This window comes from Cryptotermes secundus, unplaced genomic scaffold (genome assembly GCF_002891405.2).
Source record: "Cryptotermes secundus unplaced genomic scaffold, Csec_1.0 scaffold882, whole genome shotgun sequence".
In the NCBI taxonomy this organism is placed as follows: domain Eukaryota; kingdom Metazoa; phylum Arthropoda; class Insecta; order Blattodea; family Kalotermitidae; genus Cryptotermes; species Cryptotermes secundus.
In genome coordinates this window covers 35,595-61,952 of record NW_019718627.1, presented here as the reverse complement: position 1 = coordinate 61,952, position 26,358 = coordinate 35,595, and the positions used below count along the sequence as shown (strand labels likewise).

The 26,358-nt window shown below is 40.3% G+C and overlaps 1 protein-coding gene and 1 long non-coding RNA gene across 2 annotated transcripts in view; one reads left to right on the top strand and one right to left on the bottom strand.

Annotated features, from left to right (window-relative positions):
* The window catches only part of LOC117282185, a 245,528-nt gene that overhangs the window by 192,350 nt on the left and 26,820 nt on the right, over nucleotides 1-26,358 (top strand). Inside the window, exon 5 of the long non-coding RNA XR_004512836.1 lies at nucleotides 22,034-22,099. This is a non-coding gene — a long non-coding RNA (uncharacterized LOC117282185). The remainder of the gene's footprint in view (nucleotides 1-22,033; nucleotides 22,100-26,358) is intronic.
* LOC111862492 (angiopoietin-1 receptor) overlaps nucleotides 1-26,358 on the bottom strand; it is a 259,584-nt gene that overhangs the window by 209,738 nt on the left and 23,488 nt on the right. The gene's annotated exons all lie outside the window — the stretch shown is intronic.

Below are 26,358 nucleotides of genomic sequence, written 5' to 3'. Positions count from 1 at the left end.
CGACTCTTTCAATATCGCACATATATATATATATAGTGTCGGGTGATTGAATCATAAATGAATGACGAATTTGAAATTATTTAAAGGGAAGCACCTCTGGTTTAATTTAGCTTTTATCTCGGCATTTTCCTGAAGAGACTGAGGAAAACTACGAAAGATCTCAATGAATATGACAGGTGTTTCCGCTGAGATTCGAACCAAGCACGTTACGAATTAAAGTACAGAGCATAACCAGCAGACCAACAGTTTGGTTCGTCCTTCTCTTAGAGGTACGTACATTTGAGAAGGGTTAAGTGTTGGGAAGTGAAGAAGGAAAATGTATTGCAATTATAGCGTCTCCAGTTTCTCCCATGACTTTGCACTTTTCCTACTCTTCTGCTATACTTTCTACATCGCTCTCTCCCACATTTTAGGGTAAAGCAAGGGAAATGGGCTTTACTGTGAGTAGAAGGGAAAATGTTGAGCGAGGGTTTTACTGCTTTCGTTAGGGATATTTGTGTTAGTACTAGAAGGTTATATTAGAGCAAGGTATTAATTTTTAATATTATGTGGGGGCTGTATGTGAAACCCGCTCTGCAACGCGGAATATCACTGTGAAATTCATCTAAATAACATATGAAATTTCAGTTTATATCGCAAAGGAAACAGTGCGCCTCCACTACAAAGACCGAGCGGTTAATATTGTATAGGAAAAAATTTCTCCTACTGTGAGAACTATTCGAGGCGCATGCATACAGCCCCTTGTTAGAGTGCAGAGTTTTCGTAAGCTAACGCAGGTGGTAAACATGGTGACCCGCGGGCTTCGAAGGGTCAAGTGGATCTGTCATCACAAAATTATGGCGCGTCCCCAGGATGCGGTTGGAGTATATGCAGGGAAATTGCGAATGTACTCGTATTTAACCCTTTAACTCCCAGCTGTTGCTATATGTACTACTTTCTTTAGCGCAATAAAACTGTGCATTCTCCCCAGAGACTATATTTGTGTCCCATACTGTAAGGTACGGTAAAATTGTCCCTGTGCTTAACTAATTAAGCACTATGCCATGAAGACGTATGGGGAAGTGGATGTATAGATCCACATTTTATTGACCTCGGCACTACCTGCAGGTGAGTGATCAGCTTTACGCCCCGACCGCTTTACCCCTGAATAGGAGGTTTGTTGGACCCCAGAGCCGGTCTGGACGACATGGAGTAGAGAAAATTTTACCTTACCGGAAATCGAAATCTGACCCCTCGGCCGTCCAGCCCATAGCCAGTCGCTATACCGACTACGCTATCCCGGCTCACAGTAAACAGCATTAGCCGTGTGGTCTTTGTAACAGACAGTTTGTTCCCTGTGAGGTACGGAATGAATTTGTATGCGGTAATTATTATAAAGTTAGTCTTTAGAGTGCTGGAAGGCGTCTGGAGCCGTCAGGCCTTAAAATAAGGTCAGAAATCTCGTGGGACTCGGAAACAAGAACAACTGTGCTGGCGAGGACCAGCAGAAATTTAGTAGCCGGTAACGAAACTGACCCGATGTGGTCCAACATCTTCGGTGTTGACATGATTTTAACATTTATCACCCAAAGAATCACGATGTTATTATATTTTACAATTCAGCTCTCGCTTGTATGGCTGAACCATCACAATTAGTACTAATTAATTAATTATAGGTTACAAAATAAACAAATTATCTAGGGTTAACACTTTGCATGTAATTTATGTAGCAGGTCACGAACGAGCGAGTATTCTTTCTTCAGTGTAATGTGTATATTCAGTTAGTACTGATAATGTTTTTATATGTGAAATATACTATAATAGATGGGGGAACGTGATAGCATAATTGGTTGAAGCACTCTGATACGAACCGAAGCTCGCGGGCTCTATTCCCGATAAGGTTATTGGATTTTCAATCGACTTAATCCTTCCAGCCGCACTATGGCCCTGGAGTCGACTCAGCCTTTACCAGAAATCTTCCTGGCGGGAAAGGGTGGTCGGCGCGTGAGGCTGACACTCTCACCATCTGTGAGCCAATTATCTAGAAAATGTGGGAACCTCAACATCTCACAACCCTATGGGTCTCCACGGGCTGTTACAGGGATACCTTTACTTTTCTTACTATAATACGCAAATGAGACCTTTTCAATTAACTATTTACGAGTATTTATGTTATTCGAAGGAGGTGTATTAAAGTTCATCCTCAACACATCATTCGATAACATGTAGGACGGTAAATGAATACGCGAAAAGGCACGTGAAGTTAATAGTACGAAAGTCCATATAACAAATTACGTGAATTTCCGTTGAATTCTCAATGGTTGTTACATTAGTATCCACTGTTAATTGGATTTAACGTCCAGCATGTGTTCAGGTTGGTATATCAACTCGGCTTTTACCGGATACCTAGAAGTATTACTGTTTCATCGCCTAAATACATGATAATTTAAACGGACGAAGCGGAAATGAGAAATAGAGGGACACATAGACAAATAAACGTCCTCTAAATTGACACTCGGCCGTGTTTCAGCAGAAGTGTTCTCCAGTTCTGTTGTTGTGGTAGGAACTGCGTTACGCTATCCCACAGTCTTCGTGACACACCGGGGAAGAGCCTCAGTGTGTACCCACTTGTCTCCCCGCTGTCTTCTGCACATACTGTCTGCAAGAAAAACTCTGTTTCCGTGAACATCAGTCCTTCTTAGGAATCTAATAGTCGACTAGGTACTCAAGAAATTCCCGGCACTTTATGTACGAGTAATATGTATCTTCATTACGGACGCGCCATACCTGAAGTGGTTAGTCGCTGGCTTCCCACCGCGGCGGCCCGGGTTCCATCCCGGGTCTGGTCAAGTGGGATTTGTGGTGGACAAAGTGGCGCTGGGGCAGTTTTTCTCTGAGTACTTCGGTTTCCCCTGACAATCTTTATCCCACTAATTGCTCCACAATCATCCTCACCCATCATCTGGGGCTGGTACAAAAGGCCTCAAGTGGCCGCAGTACAAGAGACTTAGTCCCACCCCACTAGCAATAAAAGAATATGTTCATTACCATATTCACAAGAACCCATCTCTGGTCCTTACGTGAGCCGAAAATAAAATCCAATTCATATTAGTTACTATAGGATTCTGACGATGGAGTCCAAAACCCAACATATCAATTCGTATTAGCCCATCTTACGCCTTTAAGATCTATGTTATTTGCTCTATGTTCCTCTAGATCTGGCTGTCTTAAGTGAACCTACCCTATGTATAATATTTAGTAACTTTGTGAACACGACAGTCATATCTGTTGTAGATTGATTCCAAGGAAAGTTATCACTCATAGAGCTGAGCCCCTCTTGAGAAACCACCAATTGTACAGGTACTCAAAAATTTCCTAGCATTTTATGGAACCCGAAAATTTCATTACCGTGTTCACAAGAACCCTCCATTGGTCCCTATCCTGAGCCAGATCAATCCAATCCATACCATGTCATCCTATCTCTCTAAGATCCTTTTTAATGTTTTTCGCCTACCTACGTCATGCTCTTCCTAATGGTCTCCTTTCTGGTTTTTCTCACCAGTATCCTATATTCATAACTCTTCTCCCAAATTTGCGCTACATGCCCTGCCCATCTCATCCTCCTTGACTTCAGCATGGGGGTTGGGCGTGGGGTTAATAACTTCTCACAGTAAAAACTAAGCTTTTTACGAAAGATCACAAGAAGCCTCGGACTTGGATGAAAGAAAGACATTTCGTATTAAAATAAATAAAAAGAAGTAGTAATGTTTAAATGTTTGTTATAATAAAAGACGATATGATTCAAGCATATTCAGACTATGACGTCATTCGATATTCAAAACCAAATTATCAATACTGGTATCACTAATTAAGGAAAAGTCAGCAAAGGGTACATATGTAACTGATTGCAAATATTGCATTTAATGAAGCAATTATACGCTCAGACGGACAAATTAATATAAGTGTATATCCCGTTCTACATAGAACTTCTGTGAAGATATATTTCCAATTGAATTTCAAATAATATCTGATATATTTCTCTTTATTTCATAGTGGGATCTGCTATCGAAGGGGCTATCGATATGAAGTACACGTATGAACACAAACGATCTATCATTTTTTGCTGATTACACACGAAGTTACTTTGGATTCTACGCGGATGCAGCTACTCGAACACGGCCTATTGAAATCCACTTACCCTAAAAATATTAAAACGGGAATCATGCCTGGTATAGGTTATAGGTCATTCCATGTTAGAAACAAATGATTGTCAACTCATTCGTGGACTAATATATAGCTTACATTCAAGCAACGTTCGTATATTTGTTTCTATGGTAACCGAAATTTTCGTAATTTCATAGGTTTCACTGGCTATTAGAAGACTTCTTTATGTACGTATCATCTCCCGGAAATTAAAATTTAAATATAAATGGAATTAACTGCAGAGTGTATAGGCCGCGCCATAGCTCAAGCGGTTATTCGCTGTCTTCCCACCGCGGCATACCGGGTTCGATCCCGGGTTTGGTGAAGTGGGATTTGTGGTGGGCAAAGTGGCGCTGGGGCGGGTTTTCTCCGAGTACTTCGGTTTCCCCTGCCAATCTTCATTCCATCAAATTCTCCATCATCATAATCATCCGGAGCAGGTACGATATGCCAATCAGTGTCCGCCGTGCCGAGTGGACCCAGCTGGACTCCCCCCCCCCCACTAAACGAATAAACTATAGAGTGCACTGCCATTCAAAAAAAGGCAAGGATATCTCGGAAGTCGAGAATAATACAAAATTTCTAGCAAATATTTACACTTGATATTAGTGACAGTAGTTCGTCTGCCAATATGGCTGTTTTATGCCAGATACCTTCAGACTATGGCAGAAAATTGAGAGCTTAAAATATGTGAGAGAAAAGGAGGACATATTTTGGGTACAAGAACATCGAGAAGTACACGTTGGATGTGAGGTTATCAAAGCGGTAAATATGAATTGTTTATTTGTTTCGTTATTTTATCTTACTTCTGCATCCTGATGATAGAAGCAGTGCGTTCCTCCGAAACATCGGCGAACTTGCACTAGACATCTCATATAATAGTACAATTCCTGGCTATTTATGTGAAAACTTCAAATCCAGGGTGTACAGCTTTCTCTTCCTTTCGTTCTTTTTTTTCTTCTTATTCTTCTCTGTTTTGTTTCTTAACTTGTTTTATTCCTTTCTTACCTTCACTTCTGCTATCTTTATTTCTTTTCCCCTCCTTTCTTTTTATATTTATCTACTAGTTCACTACCTTACGTCTTTCCTGCTTATTTTTGTTTGAAGCTGCTACCTCTCTTTTCTTAGCCTACTTTCTGATAAATGAAAGGAGGCTTATGAGATCGCCTTGCTCTCTGTCTGTGTGTACGTCTGTGAATGTCTGTCTCCGTATCCGTTAGGGTCTGCCCATCTGTCTGTGTATCCCCCACAATTTTTTAGTCTTCTGATGCTTATGAGATCTCCTTGTTCTTTGTGTACCCCCCTTTAACTTTCGTTAGGAGGCTTATAATATCATATTGCTGTCTGTGCGTCTGTGTGGTCCCAAATTTCTATTATTTTGTATGCAATCGGTGTAGTATCCAATTATGCCCTCCCAGAAAATCTTGTTTCTTTCCTTAGTAACCCATTGTATTCCATATATATTTTTTAATTATTTGTATTGTATTGTATTGTATTGTATTGTAGTTGGTTGGGGCACTATGCTATAAGCTGGAAGGTCGCGAGTTCCGCTCCCGATGACGATATTGGATTTTTCAATAGACCTATTCCTTCCAGCAGTACTTGGCCCTCTGATTAACTCAGCCTCTAACAGAAATGAGAATCAGGAATTTTCATGGGGCTATAGGGCGGCTGGGGCGTAAGGCTTACAACCTTACTGCCATCTGTGAAGCGATTGTCTAGAAATTTATTTCATCTCCTTCGAAGAAACATGCCATGAAGCGTATACATGAGCAAAGTTCACAAAGAGAACACAGCTCATATTGGGCAGACGATTTTCCGTTAAAGAACGTTGTTACTATAAGTAGAACCTCCCTTCTAATTTAACATTAAAGCGGCCCTGTAGTTTGACCACAGAATGGACTAATGTGCTCTGCATGAATGATCATTGATTACTTCCCGAACAGGATTTGGCCACTGGTCTTTATAACGAAAACGCTGCGGGTTTCCTCTGGGGAGGAACTGCATTTTTAGTACTATTATTTGAATTTCAAGTTTTGAAAGGAGATAAGACACAGAGTTCGTAGGCAGACAAAGGGAGCATAAAGGGGGGTATAAAAATAATGAAAATGGGGAAAGAGGGAGAGCAAAACAAGAAAATCTATCTGATCTGATCTGATCTGATCTAACTTACTTCATAGAGCTGAGCCCTTCTTGAGAAGCCGCCAAATCTGCAGCTACTCAAGAATTTCCCAGCATTTTATGGAACCCGAGGGATCATTACTGTGTTCACAGTAGCACTCCACTGGTCTCTATTCTGAGCAAGATCAGTGCAATCCACACCATCCCATTCTGCCTCTCTAAGATCCATTTTAATATTGTCCACCCACCTACTTCTTGGTCTTCCCAGTGGTCTCCTTCCTTCTGGCTTTCCCACCAATATCCTATATTCATTCCTCTTTTCCCCTATTCGTGCTACATGCCCTGCCCGTCTCATCATCCTTGACTTGATCATTCTAATTATACCTGGAGAAGAGTACAAGTTATGAAGCTCCTCATTATGCAGTTTTCTCCAGCCTCCTGTCACTTCATCTCTCTTCGGTACAAATATTCTCCTCAGCACCCTGTTCTCCCTCCTGACTGAATCATAGGCTTTTCTGAAGTCTGCGAATAGCTGATACTGTCTCATTATAATTTCATTTTTCTCCAGTATCTGATGAATGCAAAAGATCTGATTAGTAGTTGAACTGTTACGTCGAAACCCACACTGATGATCCCCAATAATTTGATCTATATATGGATTTGAAAGCTGAAAGTTATATAAAGAATACTTAATACGAGGGATAATATATAAATAGGTCGCAAATACATATATAACATATGATATTCAAACCTGGGAAAAAAAACATTTATTTATCGACATAACCTCCACAAACATTGATGTATTTTTCCCAATCGACAGCATAGAAGTATTTTGGCTATTGTCTCATCCATTTCCGCACCTCCATTTCAACTTTTTCGTCGATAGCGATACTTTTGCCACCCAGCTGTGAACGCTTTACGCGACAAACACTTCCCTCCGTAAACAGGGAACATTTCTGTATGAATATTCTTTTTCATTTAGTTCTTCTGTCCTCAACAAACTCAAAATGAAATGCATCTCTTCGGTAATATACCCCGCAAGCACGGTCGCCATTTTGGCTACTGAACAGCCTCTGAATATGCGCATGCGCGTCTGTTGCTTACACTGTCATGAAGTTAGGCTGTGCTTCTACGTAGTGACACAAATAGAGAATTTATTACATCCATTACAGCTATTTTACTTCCATATGTGACCTATTTCTTCGCCGACAAACGGCGGTCGCTTCGTCGTTATAGTTCGCTTGCGGACTACAGGCCACGGAGTTTGTTTTTCGTTTTATGTGACCTATTTACTGACTTTCTCGTAATTCATTTCCAATCTCAAGAAAATACATTGAATATTGTTGGACTTGAGGTTCTCAGAGGTGACTGTAAGGGTACTATCCGTTCGACTGTGTGAAGACTCGTAGTCCATTAGAATTTTAACGACGTTTCGACAGAATTTTTGCCTCGTTTTTCAGTACAGAATATAAGCAAGTAAGCAACCAGCAAGAAAGAATCGGAAAGCAGAATGATCTGATTCCTCCTTTAACCCCCGACGCACTACCTACATTACCTGTTGCTCTCCAAGCTCACCTACAACTCCCATTGGTCACTCATGCCACTTTCCTACCTTCTTCCGTCTCTCCACTTCGTAAATACGGCGCATTTGCCGGAGAGGCTTCTGTACTCATCTTGTTGCTGCTATTGATTTCTGTTTGCCCCTCTACAGGATTACATCTCACTGTGTTCTCTCGACGTCCTGCCTGCGTTTCATATCATCGACCTTCAAGATATTGAAATTACGTTTCTCCGAAACGTCGTTGAACTTCTGCCGGGCTACAAATTACCGTATCCCAGAAGGTGGTACTCTTAGGTGTGATTCTTTATTCCAAAGATTAGTCGGTTGAGCATGTTTAAGGAAACAATCTCTATTTGTTAATAGAATCATACGAAACCCATAAATACACTTTGCGAAACAAATATTATGTTTAAGAAAGCGGCTGAGCGTACCAAAACCACAAACATTACAAGCCCTTTGAAAACCACCTTTATACTACATAATTATTACAAATTTAGTCTGTCTTACAGAAAGAACGTGCTTGAGAAAGCCGTTCTGAGGAGAGACTGGGGAAAACATTGAAAATGGCATTAGGATAATAAATTTGTATTGCCGAGACTCGAACAGTATACCTAAGGAACGCATATCTGGAGCGCTACCCTTTAACCAACCTGCTTTATCCTGGTTATAGTTATCTTCTCTTGTTCCACTTAGAATGGCTTCCTACGCAGTGCAATAAAATTCTTCTCCACGCATCTGTCTACTCACCCCATTTCTTCTGAATTCAACCCCTTGATCGCATGCGTTATTACATCATTCCGTCCCTTTTCTACCCTCTGTTTTAGCTGCATTCATCCCCAAGACTCCTATCGTTCGCCAGACACATCTGTGGCATTACAAATGTGTAACAGTCATATTCTTTCTCCAAGATTTCATCTCGTTTATTGTGACTTAAATCTAATTACTTGAAAACATCTTGCGCAGTAATCGACCTCTTCAACTTTCACTCTATCCACGAAACGTTTTTATAACATCCCAAGTTCCACGTCCGTAAGACCTTAATAATCTTGACAACGGAGCAGAGAATTAGTTGCTTTTTACTTTCATAAGCACTCGTTTTATTCTGGATTATTGAAAGCGAAGTTCCAGTTCTTTACTCTTCACTCTTTCTCCTACACTCCATTATCATTCTCTCCTTGTTGTCACACCGTATACCCTAATTGCACTGTGACGTATCGCCATCAGGCCAATTATGATTTCGTCTTTCGTTTATTTCCGACTTCTTTCCTTTATTTTATCTAATTTCCTTTCCATGTTCCTTTTCCTTGTTTTATTAATAACTCCTTTCTTCCTGTGTCCGCTTCTTCCTCTTATCCTTCTTTACTCTATCTCTTTTTTAATCGCTTTCTTTCTTCATTCTTCTTTTAAATGCATTTATATATCGCAGAAGACATTAAATTTTACTGCTTTAAATGCGGCTACATGACAACTGTTCGTCTTACTGACAGTTTTTCCCTTTTTTATGCAAAGGCATCAGCTCTTCAGCAAATCTACTATCCGCTAAATATATTTAAAATATTTCAATTATTGGCGTAGTTGGTTGAAGCACTATGCTACAAGCCGGAAGGTCGCGGGATCGAATTCCGATGAGGTGGATTTTTTCAATCTACCTAATTCTTCCAGCCGCACTATGGCCCTGGAGTCGACACAGCTTCTAGCAGAAATGATTACCAGAAATCTGCCTGGGGGTAAAGGGCGGCCGGCGCATAAGGATAACCTCACCGCCAACTATGAGCCAGTTGTCTAGAAAATGTGGGAGCCTCGACGTCTCACAACCGTATGGGCCTCCACGGCCTGTTACATGCATAGCTTTACCCCTTTTACTTACTAACTGCATGACTTAGAACTTCATAAGAATGTAATATTCGCTCGGCTCGTCAAGATATTCCTAGCCTTTCATGTAACACGAAGTTCTGTTACTGTGTTCACAAGAACCCAATCATTGTTCCTGTACTGAACAGAACGAATTCACTTTTTGAATAACATTTTGGGCTGTGCCCCTCTGCTAAATCTGAATGTTTCTGGCGACTATACATAAGAGCTTTTTCGACTAATACACGTATTTTGGGCATTTACTTATCAAGACATGAGAAAAAAGACACAGTCTTGCTTCATTCGTGATTCGTCAGTATGAAGGTGACGTCAGCATCATGACTCAGACCGGTGTGCGGCTTGTAGACTGCTTGATGCGGGTTCCTTGCTTTACTTATTCTTCAATCGTGAAGATACAGGCGACATATTACTCTGAAACGTCGGTTGACTTTCAGCGGACTAGAAGTTATATCCAGGAAGAGAGATCTGGAGTTCTGGCGGCGGTGGCTCTGATGATTACGGTCTTCTGGGTTGTGGTACTATGCAACTCGATACACGGTGCCAATGTTAGAGGGAACTGAGAACAGGAAATGAGCCCATGAACAAACTAACGGGAGTTACGTAAAAATGAAAATTACAGTCTTCTATAATGTGGCGCCGTGCAATTCCATAGACAGGCACTAACGTTTCGGAGAAACGCCTGACTCCACGTTCAGGGTAAAAGTAATTAACAACCTATGATGTAATGGAAGGACCTCCCGTACATGCAGTGATAATTTTAACAGCGGTTTAAGGCATGCACTGTTTCTGCTCGCTCGGAAGCCGGGTTCATCGGTTCAAATCCCACTAAGAGCATGGATATTCAGTGTTTTGTATATGTGTGTGCGTTTTTCTGTGTTTGTATATAGGTAGAGGCCTTGTGACGAGCTGATCACCCGCCTAATGAGTCCTACCGAATGTCTAAGATCTAGTAAACCGAAATGAAACGGAGAGTTTCATGGAGGTAGGCCAAGGCCCAAATTGGGGCTGCAGCGCCAAAGGGAAAAAAGGAGTGACTATAGACGTGGTTTGGATTGGTAATTGGCTTTACTGGACACTTAACAGTTGGTAACTACAAGTAACTACAGCGCTATCGCTAATTCACACACTCTGCCCTTCACTACAGCACACGCTAAATGTTCTCAGTCTGCTATGATGTGGCGCCGTGTAGTTCTATATACAGGCACTAACGTTCCGGAGAAACGTCCTGACTCCACGTTCAACGTAAAAGTAATTAATAGCCATTGATGTAATGGATATGCCTCCTTTATATCAATGACTATTTAACCGCACTAATTACCAATTTTCCTGGAGATGTATAGGTCATTTTCTTCCGAAACGTCGGCGTGTATTTACCAAACTACATGTTATCACATCTCGGAAGCGAATAAACTTGATTACATATACAGGGCGTTCAACCAAGGAGTAAGCTTCGCAACACCGCTGACCGGGCCCAACATTCCTCACAGATTGCTGCTGTAACTGCTGATAGCAGAATGAGTCATTGGCGCTGATAAATAACTCATTCCATTATCGTCAGTTACAGCAGCAATCTGTGAGAAATGTTGGGTCCGGTCAGCGGCGTTGCGAAGTTTCCTCCTTGATTGAACGCACTGTATGTTTCCGTTGTGGAGAATAAACTTCTCTTACCTTTGTCAAACCCTAAGTAGACGTTTTATCGACCGAACAGTGGTAGATTGTCCGAGAGATTCGCTTCACGCTTTACGCTCTAAAGGGCTGAAGCTGTTCGACTCATCGATACATAAACCCTTATGAATATGGATATTGAAGCGTTCCAGACGACAGCTTGCACTCAAACCCTTTGAGGAAGGAAATATCATACCTTACTTTGACGTCACGTTGTGGTCCACTGGCTAATGACACCGTGTAGTGAGGTAAGCGCTTACTAATGTTTCGTAGAAACTCTTGTTTCCATATTCAGGTTCGAAGTGAGTCAAGATGGGGAGGTGATAGGATGTGCTGGTGTTTGCAAGGGGAAACGGGCCACGAAGAGCAGGTCTAGCCAATTAACATTCATACACATTTCTTTCTGAACTTGGTTTACATATACTTTGAACATAGAAGACGACTTTCTTCATAGTCATCGCCGTGAAAACCTCAAAACTTACATAGAAGAAGCATGTTCCTCCGAAACGTTGTAACAACACTGCATGATATCATAATCTAGAAAATCAACCGAGTCCTTCACGCAGTAACAGCAACAAATTCTCGATATTTTTTGGGGGGGGTGGGAACCAAAATATTTAATAACTTGTTCACAAGATCCAGAAATTGGCCCCTATCCTAAGCTAGATAAATCGAGTGCTTATTATTGCATCCTATTTATCCAAGATCCACTTTAATATCATCCTCCAATGTACATTGTGGTCATCCTACTGATCTCTTTCCTTCAGGTTTTCCTGCCAAAACTTTGTATACAGTTGTTTTCTGTGTCATATAAGCTACATGCTTCACACATTTCATCCTTCTTGGATTAATTTTGTAATAACATTTGATTAGATTTACATATGACCTATTAAACACGCAATAAAAATTTACCCGCCTTGAAAACCCCAAGTTCCATATCGCTTTCATCTGTTCACGAGAACGACAGAAATCGAAGCTTTATTGTTACTGTGGATTGGAATATACCGCGGTATTGATCAAGTCCCCTACAGCGACTAGATATTTTCAATGACGTACACGTTTATACAGGGTGTTTCACGACTTTATGGCATAACTTGCAGGTGGTGATTTCCTAGATCTTTGTGATCAAAAAAGTTCATATAAACATGTGTCCGAGTTTGGACGGTTACGGAGTAACACCGCTCTTTTCCAACCCGCCTTTACTTGTATCGGCGCAGTCGGAATGGTGTTATCCCTGCTACACCTGTTTCTACCTTAGGACAGTGTATGATGGCTACTGGAGGTTGTTCTCACAGATCAAACTAAGGAAGATCGGTATAGGTACGGGAAACTAGCTGGGTCGGTTCGCATGGGTCTCAGGGTAGCGATGCCGAAGAAAGCGTTTTTCTGAGAGTTGAGCCAATTGACGTTTATTCACCTGCTAATTCACCACACTGTTAAATTAATGTATTCTTGTGCTGTATGTTACAGCGTTACTATCGGCAGGCTATGTCTCGGAGCGTGCAAGGTCACGTCCGTTCAGTTCGGAATATTGTGAAAGTCTCTCCTTTTGTGGAATGGCTTGCACCCCCACTCTGAGAATTCGAAAGATGGTGTTGACATATACATTTCATCCCATCTTCCGTGGGAAGCTTGAACGAGGCAACCCAATCATACTGGCCCTCATTCACAGGCAATTGTAACAAGCTCTGACCTGTCCTTTTAGGCGCGTCCGGTTCCCTGTACCCGAGCTAAATTTTATGACTGATCATAAATGTCATAACTCCGGATTTCTTGTTTCTGCCAAAATCTAGGAATTTCAACATAAACACCGTATTTCAAGTCCCAGACAATGAAATACGATATTAAAGATCACGATACATTTCCAGTAATATCGAAACATAAGACTTTTGAAATTTAAAATTACGGAGAATTAATTAGAAATAAATTTCAGGTTCATCAATAATCATCCAAATAAATAAGGACTCAGAATGATCAGCGTCAGGAGTTATGACCGTTTTAAACTCAGAATAGAAGGTAACGATTACCGACAATAAACGGAACAAAATAATACACCAGCATAATACATGATGCATTTAAAGTATGAATGTAAAGTTAACTTTGTGAAATTACCTTTAATTTGAATTATTGGTGCATAAAGTTGATTTTCGAAAATGCCACCGCCGGCCGCAACACAGGCTGCCGCTCGGTTGTGAACCGCGCGATAGCACGTAGCAGCTTCAGCTGGCTGTTTCTTGTGTGGCCAGCGGCGTCCAGAATGCGACCGAGCAAAGCATCTCGGTTCACACGAGGGCGTGTACGGGAATGAAAAAACGGGCATAACTCTGTAACCGTTCAAAATCGGACACATGTTTATATGAACTTTTTTGATCACAAAGATCTAGGAAATCACCTTCTGCAGTTATGCCCTAAAGTCGTGAAACACCCTGTATAATATATTTTATTTATAGTATAAAATTGTATTACCATATTCGCTTCTGTAATGTTCAGGTATAGAAAGTAAAATCCATAGTCCCCTATCAATAGGCTTTATGTTTCTGATTTACCTAACCTTTGAATTATGTTATTCAGCCAGCAAAATGTAATGAGCATCACTTTTACTTGGTTGATCAACCTCTGACACGTACCTTAAATTTCGTGTATGTCACTGCGTATATTCTATACGCAACAAAACGGATTCGAAAAGTAGACGAGAATCATATTCACCTACAAAGAGGATACTGAAGATATCTCCGGCTTTATATCGAGGGTCATGTAGCACGAAAGGGGGAGGGAGTGCATATAGGATACAATATTAGTGGTAAAGCCAGAAGGAAAAGTTCACTCGGAAGACCAAGCCGCTGGTGGGTGGACAATATTAAAATGAATGTTAGAGAAATAGGATGGGATGCTATGGATTGGATTGATCTGGCTCTTAAGAAAACGATAATGAACCTTATGGTTCCGTAAAATGCTGAGAAGTTCTTGAGTAGCTGCAGAATTGGCGGCTTTTTAAGAAGGGCTCAGCTCCATGATTTATTTCGAAGGTATACTCCATATTGCTTACTTGGCAGTGATAAACCCGAGGATATTATTCGCTGGCTTCTTACTGCGAAAGTTTCGCTTGAATCCCAAGTCATTTATCGTGGGATATATGGTGTGAAAAGTGACATTGAGGCAGGTTTTCTTCCAGCACTTCGGTTTTTCCTGACAATTCTCATGTAGCAAGGTGCTTAAATTTCCATTACTATAATTTCAGATACCAAAATAAGCGAAAACTCTCTTTGTTGCCTGCATCGTGCTATTGCATACTTAGCTTACTCTTCGACACTGAAGATGAAGGCAGTGTTATCAACTGCATGGGTGACTATAGACGAGGTTTAGACTGGATATTTGATCTATTGACCACTTGCAGGTTGTACTACAACTAACTGTAACACTTTCGCTATTTCCAAACTTTGCAGTTCACTGTTCCACTCGTTAATATCCTTCGTCTGTTATTCTCCACTACCGGTTTCCTGGCGACTGATTTTAACACAGGAATTATAACAGTTACTAAATTACACACTCCAAATATTACATACAAAAGCTTCTCTTCACAGACAGACTTCCAACTCCACTGAACTGCACTCAATAATTCTGATGCCTCAGTTCAATTCAATTCCGTATCTCGAGTCCTCTGCTCGCAAGCTCACATTCTGGTAGGCTGTTGTCTCGAAACTCAACTGACTTAAATGATCGTATTTGTCCTTTTATAATCCCTTTGCACGGACCGCACAGAAAGCACATATATTCCATTGTTGCGTATATTCGTTTACACGGAACCGTGTTTAATCATTTTTTCCATAGCAACGGCTGTTTCTCTGGCTCCAAATACGCCACAGTAGATTCTGCTGAAACTTAACCAAACTTCTGAAGGATTACACAGCACCGTATCCCAGAAGGCAGTACTTTGCAAGTTGTTAGAAATTTCGAAATGGTTGTCGCTTATGAAAAAGTTATTGTTGTTAGTTTAGCGAGTGACAAGAGAGATGTCGTGATTAACTTTATTATTCTCCATCTTAATATCAGTCAGAAGCTAATCAAAAAGTTTTGGCCGTCAGAGATTTCTATACAGTGTTACTCTCGAAACTACAAATCACTTTCCCAGAATTCCTTTCCAAACTATTTGGTATATTTTAACGGTTGAGAGATAACGTCAGCCTATATTACTCTCATTAAACTGTGTTTCGTTGTATCATAATTCAAATAAGGAGAGATTTATATTATTTGGCTGTCCTATAAATTTACATAATCATAGAACTGCATAACGTGAAGTGTTATCTTAGGACACCCAGCAGGTTGCCGGAACTGTACGAATATTTTTACATTTTAACGACGATGTTTCAAGTATGTGAACTTTATAGTTTTCAATGACAGGGTTATGATAAATAATGAATTAGAAAAGACACGTAAAAAGTCTTGGTGATCTATTTAAGCTGTCTCTCCAACATTTACGTGCCAAATATCTAAATATTATGGCTGTGGTCATTACGAAACTTTATGTGCATTGACATTTCTGAAAACAAGAAGTTGTGGGAAGAACTAGTCGCCATCTTTCCTTTGAAAAGACGCGGACAATATAGAAAAAAAAATGCGGAGACACGCAAGCACACACAGAGAGAGAGAGACGACTAGTTGCTTAGCAAAGATAAGGCAGGGAACAGAGCCACAGACAGCGAAGTGATCTTCTAAGCCTAAAAATTGTCGGTATACACAGACAGAAATCAAGGTGATATTATAAGCCTCCTTTTATTTATGTATTTATTTATTTATTTTTTCAAAATAAGGATACCAGGCTAATAAAATGGACTTCAGAGTGTGGAAGACGCCAGAATTTATTTTCAAGTACGAACCCAAGGGGCTTGGCCAGATAATGGATTTGCTTGCGTTTAAGTAGTTTTAATCAATTTCAGCGATTGCCTTAGAATATTCAGATTTAGGAAATTTTCGTTTTCATTGCTAAGTTACTGCTTTATTGATTCGTGACCTCGTCCAAATGAATCACCCTATAGAACCAGTCGGTTGCCAGGGATATTTATGATATAAACTCCGTAGAAGATATAGCGTCCATAATGTCTACAGTCGATACTCCCGTTATAACTTTGACGCATGAATTACTATACGAGCCCTCTTTGGCAAAGTGAATAAAATATTCAGATATTATTTTTAAACTCTAAAAATTCTCTTCAGATACTTACTTTATTACTTGATTTCCTTTTCAGTATACTTGATAAAATTAACCTTGAAAACAGCACAACTTTATAACTTATTCTAGTCACAAGTTCGTAATTAATTTCCAAACGTTGCATGGAATTTTAATGATGCATTATGAATTGTCTGGAACTTAATTACGAATCCATTGAGTGTATTTGTATTGTAGTAGTGCTCTAGACTTCTATTCGGAAGTTTCTAGGTTAGAATCTAGGGCGGAACGCAGGCGTTCCTGGATTTCTTCGTGGATTTCCTTTATAGAAATACCAGGATCCTACCTCAGTTATCAACTGGGCCACGAACGCTTCATTCAAAATTATTTCCAATTAATAAATTATCTTGTAATTCGAAGTTGAACAGTCTAAGTCCTGACAACTTTGTAAAAAAACAAACTACAAAATAAAAAAATTGAACTTCTTATCTTGTGGCACGTGTAAAAGAAGATTGGATTGGTGGAAGCACGTGATCAGAATTGATCAAACGAAGGTGATTTAGAAAACTTCTGGAAAAAATTTGTTACGAGAAATAAAAGTGGCAAGATGAAAGAACATGGAAGGCTGGAAAATTGTCATTAAGAAGGCCAAGGGTGTTAGACGACTGCATAACCGAATAGTTCGTGTGTAAGTAGCTGAAGACTGAAGACACGCAGTCATACACACTCCTTGACTCAATCAGTCATTCTGTCTTCCTGTTAATCGCTGTCTCACACTCTTATCACTTACTTTCAGTTGCACTCTGTCTCCATCTTTACGCAGTATCTCAATCACTCACTGCCTTACGCAGTATCTCAATCACTCACTGTCTTGCGCAGTATCTCAATCACTCACTGTCTTACGCACTCGCTATTTTACAGTTCCACAATCACTACCTTACTTACTGTCGTAGTCACTCTTCACCTTACGCACTGTCTCAAACACTCGCTATTTTACAGTGCCACAATCACAACCTTATTTACTAACGTAGTCACTCTTTATCTTACGCACTGTCTCGAGTACTCGATGTTTTACAGTGCCACAATCACTACTTTACGTACTGTCATAGTCACTTTAGCTTGTGCACTGTCTCAATCACGCTACTCATTAGGTATTTCCCCTACTAATTGCATGAATCACTCATTCTTTCAATCTCCCTGGCATTTATTTTTTCAATCACTTACTCACTTATATATCTACTATTTCTCTCGATCACCTGCTGTCTTATATAATCATTAATTTTCTACATGGTGCTTCAGTTTCTCACTATCTCAACCCAATTTTTCACTTCCTGGTTTTGAAAATCACTTACTTTCTCCAGTACCTGCTCAGTGCCTCAAGCCCTCACTCTTCTCTGAAACAATCACTGAATCACTTCGTTCCCACATTGACAATAATTGCTTGCTCGTTGTGTCCGAACACATATTACCGTTTACACTTCCATAAATTTAATGAACATTAAACCCACACTTATCTGAAAATGAAATCCTCTTTGCTCTGTCTAAAGTTCTTGAATGGAAATCCTTAAATATCAATGAACATAATTCGTTTTAATCTTCTTTCCTTTCTGTCCTGCCAGCCTGTTTTCGTGAATACCTTTACAGCAAGTATCAGACGTGCATCATGGCCGATGTCTCCTGTGAGGGACACCCATTGCGTTTTACATTATGGTTTTCAGAGCTTTGAAAGTGTAATAAGAGGCTTATGTTTTATAAAGCTTGAGACATGAGAAAACAAATATCGCTTTTAGTTACATGAACCAACATTTATAGAACTCTGAATACAGATCGCTTTTTGAAAATGAGGGTACAAATAGGAAACCTGCGGTAATAGGTACTAAGAAGAACAAGGAAATATAATTTTCAGAGTCTATCTAGAGCAACGGTTCTGAAGTAACGAACTGGTACAACGTGGCTCATCATTGGATCCATTGGTGGAATATCTTATTAGATAAAGTTAAAGTGTGTTGTTAAATGTACACCCATTGCTAGGCAACGTATTGGTAAATAAGTTCCCGCGAAGACAGGTCCTAGGTGAACAGTCCATTGTTAGGTTACGCATGAGGCCATGTTTTCTATGCGGGCTGCGCCAAGCAACGTTAGAAAAACGTGGTTATGCAATCCGTTTCTAAGTAACGGCTTAGTAAACATATTTCCGTGTAACGGACCATGCTATGAAAGCTGTGACGTCATCAACAAGAGAGACGGTGTTTTCCGTTGGGTCTGTGCAGAGTGCTTATAAGAGAAGGGAGAGACACAGTTATGAGTTAGTCTTAAGCCGGAGGAGTGAGTCCAGAAGAATTTTTAGTTCCGAGGTTCCAGAGTGACTGAAGACCAAATACACGTAGCAAGAAGACTTCATAGTGACCTGAACTACTAGTTTCTATGTTGAGATCCGTTGCCAGGAGATGACTAGTGAAGATGAAAAATCCTTGTGCGTGTGCAACGGTGGGCTGGCAAATGTGTAAATTAGCAATAGCGCTGTATTTAAGTGTGATTACAGAGAACTTGTAACCAAGGTGCTATTAAATCCAATCACCCGAACTATAAGCCGTTATTTTCTTCACACGTACAACCCTACACGTGACAGTATTTTCATTTGTTAACTGTAGAAATGGGGTGAGAATCAACCATAATAATGCAGCCTAAATGTCCCTGTCTCCTATGAAAAATAAATCAATACGTAATATTAGTCCTGTAAAGACTGAATTTCTTCTAATGTTGTGGTATGTAGACCCGTTGTTAGGCAACGACCACGAAATAAGTACCTGTACAACAGCCCATTTGTGCAAACATTTCGATGCGAAAAGGAGCGTAGTACAGAGAACTCATAAAAGAGCGCAAAGTTTGAGGGTTACTCACAGCATATTTTCTTTAATTCTTTATATCTCTCGACAGCTGCCTATCATGGTTCAAAATGCGATAACCTGTTCAAATGTAAATAGAGATATGCTTATATTTTGCGATATTGTTTGTTAAGTAGCTACCTGCATATTGCCATTAAACTAAGATAAGAACGCCATCTTTGAACTAATGCCATTCCATATGCTTTGATGGAAGCACCTAAATCCATAGATTACGTATGACGGTATATGCTCCACGTCTGAAGACTGCGTCCTACTGACATAACGGCCGTCAGATAAAGTATCGATAAATATATTAGCCTTGGAAAGGAAATCTTGTAGGCTGGTATACTCCATCTGGCATACAATTGTCAATGGAACATGGGTGCGTCATAGTCAGGTAGTGACGTAGAGAGATACGTCACCGTTAAAAGTGCTAGGTTTTGTATTCAACAGTTTCTTGTATTCAGCAGTCGGTGGGAAATTGAAACATGTTTACACAAGGTTTTTGTTTTGCTATAACGTTGACTACAAGGAGGATGAGGATATCTGGATAGGAATTCATCTCACGTGTACTCAGACTGAATGATATTTTAGATACAGTAGGATACCTAGATGTGTTAGGACACTGAACGGGGGATATTTGGGTAGGAATTCATCTCACGTGTAGTCAGACTGAATGATATTTTAGATACAGTAGGATATCTAGATGCGTTAGGACACTGAACAGGGGATATCTGGGTAGGAATTCAGTTCATATGTACTCAGAGTGAAGGGTATTTTAGATACAGTAGGATATCTACATGCGTTAGGACACCGAACAGGGGATATCTGGGCAGGAGTTAGGCTTAAGTGTTCTGAGTATCGAACCTGTAACAGAGAGTTAATTCACTATTTCAGCATTGAAATGCTGGTGCATATGCTACTTGGATGTGTAAGGACAGGAAGAAAGTCCTATGTGGCCAGTATGAGGAACGCTTCATGTTATTCTTACTTCTTGCATACATGAGATGAGAGGTCGGGCCAGAAATATTGCGACAGAAACCATATGCGTGTGAGGGGAGTTTTCATCAAAACAAACAAATTCCGAACTTAAAAACTGCAAAGAAATACGAGTATATAGGATGTCCGGAAAATTTCGCCTATGGACTACACCATGTGGTTCCTTGATGGAAAGTAAGAGAAATTATCCCGTGATAAAATTTGAACTGATACATAATTTTGACGTGAGTTCGCGGTTACAGCTGAATGCAAATGTCTGCTCTATATTTTCTTCAAAACATCTCTGAAAGTACTTTCTGCCTTGATTAGGCAACCTTACTGCTGAACTACATCGTGATTATCAACGTATTATCACATGATGGGTGAAAATTCAGATAGGAGAGCGAGAATAGACAGGCATTGTTAGACAACGGCTGGGTAAACACAGTCCCGCAGCAATAGATACACACTCATCAATAGAAGAACTGTTGGAAGCGATGTTTTCTATGCTGTTCATGCAGAGGTTATATAGCAAGGACTATCTTAGTTGTGAATCAGTCGCCAGCCAGCAAGTACGTGAGCTCAAAACTAGAGAATCTTTCATTGTTAGAAGCAGTTACATAACAACACTTAGTGAAGACATAGAAACTTCAGTGTTTGGAGTAGTGCTTTGCATAGTGTGTAGTTAAGTGGACACGTTATAACTACTTGTAATTACGACTTATATAATTTCACTAAATCCAATCACCAATCCAAACCCCGCGTCTAATCACTAACACGTGACAATGCAACAGCCCATTAACTTTCAACTTGTAACGTAACTTCAAGCTGCTCTGCAATCACGAAGCAAACTAAATTTATTTACACGTAATAAGTTTTTGGACATTATCCATCGTCTAGTCTATTTAAAAAAAAAGTTCTGTTTCCTTTTAAAACACGACGTTTCGGAGACTACCTCCGGAGATTGGGGCTAGCTCTGTCTATTGGACCCAACTGAGTAGGTTTTACCTGAGGACGGGGACAGAATCCAGTCTCCGAAACGTTGTGCTTTAAAAAGAAATAGGACGGTTTTTTGAAAATAGACAAGACGATGGATAATGTCCAAAAACATATTGCATGTAGCAATTTACCATCGTCACAAACTTTTAGATCTTATTATTAAATTTATTTACACGTAAGGAACTGGCCTGGGTCAGCCCCGTAAAGGGTACCTTTTATGAAGAAAGCAGTCTTCTGGGATTTGGCACCGTGTATATGTGATGTTAACCGACGTTTCGGAGGAACGTATCGCCTCCATCTTCAGGGTAGAAGAAAAAATATATAAGAAATCTGCAAGCAAAGAGAGACCGCGAGAACCGGTAAAAGCAGACTGCTTTACGACTGCGATACGTTCCTCCGAAACGTCGGTTAACATCACATATACACGGTGCCAAATCCCAGAAGACTGCTTTCTTCATAGTCACCGCCGTGAAAGCCTCAAATCTTACATGGTACTTTTTATATTTTCGAAATTAAAAGTGTATTTAAAAAGATTTGAAATCACTTGAACATATTCATATCAATTCCATAACAATGTTAATAGAGGTTTCTGGTTGTTCCTTGTAGGAGATTTTCAGGCATGGCAGAGACAAACAGCTACTTCCATAAAGTCGGAAATCGAGAGATTTTAAGGTAAGAACACTTATTAAACGTCAAGGTTATATATTACAAAATATTCCAGTTATTAAGTTCGTGGATTTCATATGTCACTCAAGATGAAAGTGTTGCCACAGTAATAACAGCGGTATATCCACAACAAAATATTTCCCGGAAACGTCCTCTTGTAACTTCTGACTACCCACACCTTGCAGACTACATCCGGTAAACTTGTTCGCGTGTAACCTCTTGAAAGACCATAGAAGCCCACAAACTTGGATCGGCTTTACAACAAGTTAGAGACAGCTATTTTCAGATCGATAAGAAGCAATATACTGGGTTTATTTCGAGAAGATTGCTTCAAAATTAAGGGAAAAATAAAGCACAAATACTAAATGTTGTATCTGTGACAACTGATGTTCTAACGACAGTAAAAAGTAAAGTTGTCCTTACAGACCGTGGAGGCCCACAGGATTGTGAGACATCGAGGTTCCCACATTTTCTAGACGATCAACTCATAGATGGCCGTGAGGCTGTCAGACTTACGCGCCGGCCGCTCTTTACCGACCAGGAAGATTTCTAGTACTCATTTCCATTAGAGGCTGAGTCGATTGAAGGCCATATTGCGACTGGAAGGATTAGGTCAATAGGAAAAGTAACCTCATCAGCAATTAAACCCGCGATCTTCCGGCTTGTAGCATGTTGTCTCAACCAACTACGTTACAGCGCCCCCTCTAACGGCAGTGACAGTGAAGATTTGTTTTCTGAGATATGACGTCGTGTACCTTATTGCTTGTTTGACATCGCTTTCAGTGTCCAGTCTACACGGCGTCGAATGATAGGACTGATTAATGATGAATTAGAAAGGAATTGGAAGGACGTGACTGTCGCCTAATCGAGATAAGGCCGCGCCATAGCTCAAGCGGTTAGTCGCTGGCTTCCCACCGCGGCGGCCCGGGTTCGGTCCCGTGTCTGGTCAAGTTGGATTTGTGGTGAACAAAGTGGCGCTGGGGCAGGGTTTTCTCTGACTACTTCGGTTTCCCTTGCCAGTCTTTATTCCACCAATTAATCACCCTCACCTGTCATCTGGGGCTAGTACAATATTTAGTCCCACCACACTAACAATAAAACAATCGAGATAATATCAGACATTTACCAAAAATGGTTGAGAAAAAACCGCGAAAAGCCTCGGTAATGGTATCCGTTATCCCGACCGAGGTTCGAACCGAGTACTTCACGAATAAACCTATAGATCCGTACCGTTACACCAACCTGGTATATAATTTCCAGTATTTCGGAATAAACTGATCTCTCCGGATTCACGAGGTAGCGTAGTTAGTTGAGGGACTATGTTACAAGCCGGAAGATCGCGAGTTCGATTCTCCATGAGGTTATTGGATTTTTCAGTTTACCTAATCCTTCCAGCCGCATTATGGACCTGTGGTCGACTCAGCCTGTGACAGAAATGAGTACCGGGAATCTTCCTGGAGTTGAAAGTTAGGCCGGCGAGCGAGGCTGACAACCACAATGTGTGAGCCGTTTGTCTAGAAAATGTGGAAGCCTCGACGTCTCTCCATCCTATGGGCCTCCACGGCCTGTTACAGAGATAGCTTTACTTTTACCTGTTCTCTACATCTTCAAGGAAGGAATATTATTCTTCTGTCCTGAAGATGGAGGCAGGTGGTTAATTGAAAACGTCGGTACCTGTTCAAAAGACTACACGGCATCGTCTTCCTGAAGATACCAATCTCAACGTCTTGGATTTATTGTGTATAGTTCCAGAGAGAATAATTATTTACGAACACAGTACAAATCAAAATAAAATAATTTAGACGAAAGGTCTGTTATAAAAAAATATGACGTAACTCGTGCGTATCAGGACAGTGCCCCGTTACAATTAACGGGCTGGTGCAGCGGTAGTGCTGTAGATTTGTGTTTGGTTGGTGCTACATGTTCGAATCTTTGTCTTGGTACTGATTATCCTGACTGGAATTATTGGTGGTTTTCCGCTTTCCCTCTAGAAAATTTCCATGATAATATCACGATTAGGCCACAGTTAGTTCGCTCCAACCCCTTTCCAATTCATTAATCATGCCATCATTAGGCGCTCCTGACAACGTCGTAAATAACACTCCTGCTCCCCCCCCCCCAATACACTGTTGTTACTCCGTAACTTTGAAACACTGTAACATTAATTAGCCAAGTGTTTGGAGATAATCTGTCTTTAAATTAATTTGCATAATGATGATTTAAAGCACAAATATTCTGTGTCTACTTTAGGTCAGTTTTGAATTGTTATTTACCCGCGTTTACTTTCCACAAATGTTGAACCTCCGAGAATAAATTTGCTGACGTGCGTAAGGGTTAAAAAATATTGTGACATATCTGGCAATTGTGTTGGTGCATATTTAATGTGAGTTTAAGGAAAACCGCGTATTTCTACACAAGAATTTGTGGTTTAAACCAAAGATATTACATAAATAAAGGAGTTTCATGCACAGAAAATAATGATTCCCATATATATCGATAAAGAAGAGTTGTGATAAAGGCCTTTTGCACTAATTTCAGTGTATGTTCTAGTATATTGGATAATAATGAACGACGGTATGAGTTCGAATGACTGAATGTTTGGAAAGCACTTCAACATTGTACAAGACCCGAGATCTACTTACGTCTTTGTAGTTACTGTAACAAAGAAACGAAAATATGTGACCTTTCTTATGTGAAATTAAGATCGAAACAGCTATCAAGCAATGGAAAAGAGAAGTTGTAAAATTAATATAATATATAATATAATCTCCTTCGAAATGTGGTGTTGGAGAAGAATGGAGATCAGTTGGACTGATTATATGAGAAATGAAGAAGTGTTATTTAGAGTCAGTGAGCAGAGGAATATCCTACATGAAATAAGAAAACGAAAGGCTAATTGGATTGGTCATATCTAACGCGGTAAATGCCTTCTAAAGGAAGTTATTGAAGGAAAGATGGAGGGGCGGATAGAAGTGACCAGAAGACGAGGAAGAAGACGTAAGAAAATGCTGGATGACCTTGGGGACAGAAGAGGATACTGTCATTTGAAGGAGAAAGCTCTAGATCGCATTAAGTGGAGGAACTGTTTTGGAAGAGACTGTGGATCAGTCGTCTTGACAGATTACACATGAATGAATAAATGTAATCTTAAGAAATTGGGTAATTATGGAGACTTTTGTCTTCTGGGATATAACGCCGTGCAGACCGGACGTTCTGGAGGATTATGTTGCTTCCTTTTTGAGGGTTGAAAAATAAGTCAAGCGAGTAAGCAGCGTGAAGCATGTAGCAGGCTACTTCGACCTCAGAGATGGGGGCTAAATATTCCTCCAAAACGTCTGTTGTTTTTCAGCGGACTCCATGGCGTTATATCCCAGAAGATGGAACTCGAAAACACGAAGGCCTTATTCAGATCAAATCAATATAATATAATAAATTATATATAAAATTTGAATTATTTTATTTAATAAATCAACTGAACTGAACACACATTTTGTACACACTCACGTTGGTACAGAAACAACCACAAGATCCATGAAGATCTACAAATGAACACAGTGTTCAGTGAAATGAAAAACTGGAATACAATAAGAAAAGTAGAAAACCACACTACTGCACTAGCAGTGAACCTACTATCCTGCAGACTGCGAAACGACTCCAGAACAAAGGAATATAGTTCCAACATCAATATGCTGGAGGAGAATTTGTTTCGTACAAAGGACTATAACATCCGAAGGCGAATGAAACATATAGTCGATGGTTTCAAAGGGTAATGCGAAGTACCACACGCCTAGAGAACATTAACACAGTTTTCTGAGTTTCATCACGGTTGAAGTGCTAACCCTGAAGGCGCGAGGCGTTGAAGAAGAAGAAACTTAGACCCAATTAGCGGTGTGTGCCAAGCGACAGAAAGCAGACATCCTCCTGGCATAAGAAACGAAAGCTTTGCCCTTGTATGATTCAACACAGAACCCAGCAACAGAAGTTGGGCCAGATATAGTAACTCACCTACAGTAGTCTGTTAACGGTCTATCTTCAGGCATGCCACATCACCGTGTATGACACTGAATTCCAGCTCCTAAATATACGTATGTATATATATATATATATACACTTACTTACTTACTTGTGGACTTGAGCCCTTCTTGAGGAGAAGCCAAATCTGCAGCTACTCAAGAATTTCCCACCATTTTATGGAACCCGAAGGTTCATTACCGTGTTCACAAGAGCCCTCCACTGGCCCATATCCTGAGCCAGATCAATCCAAT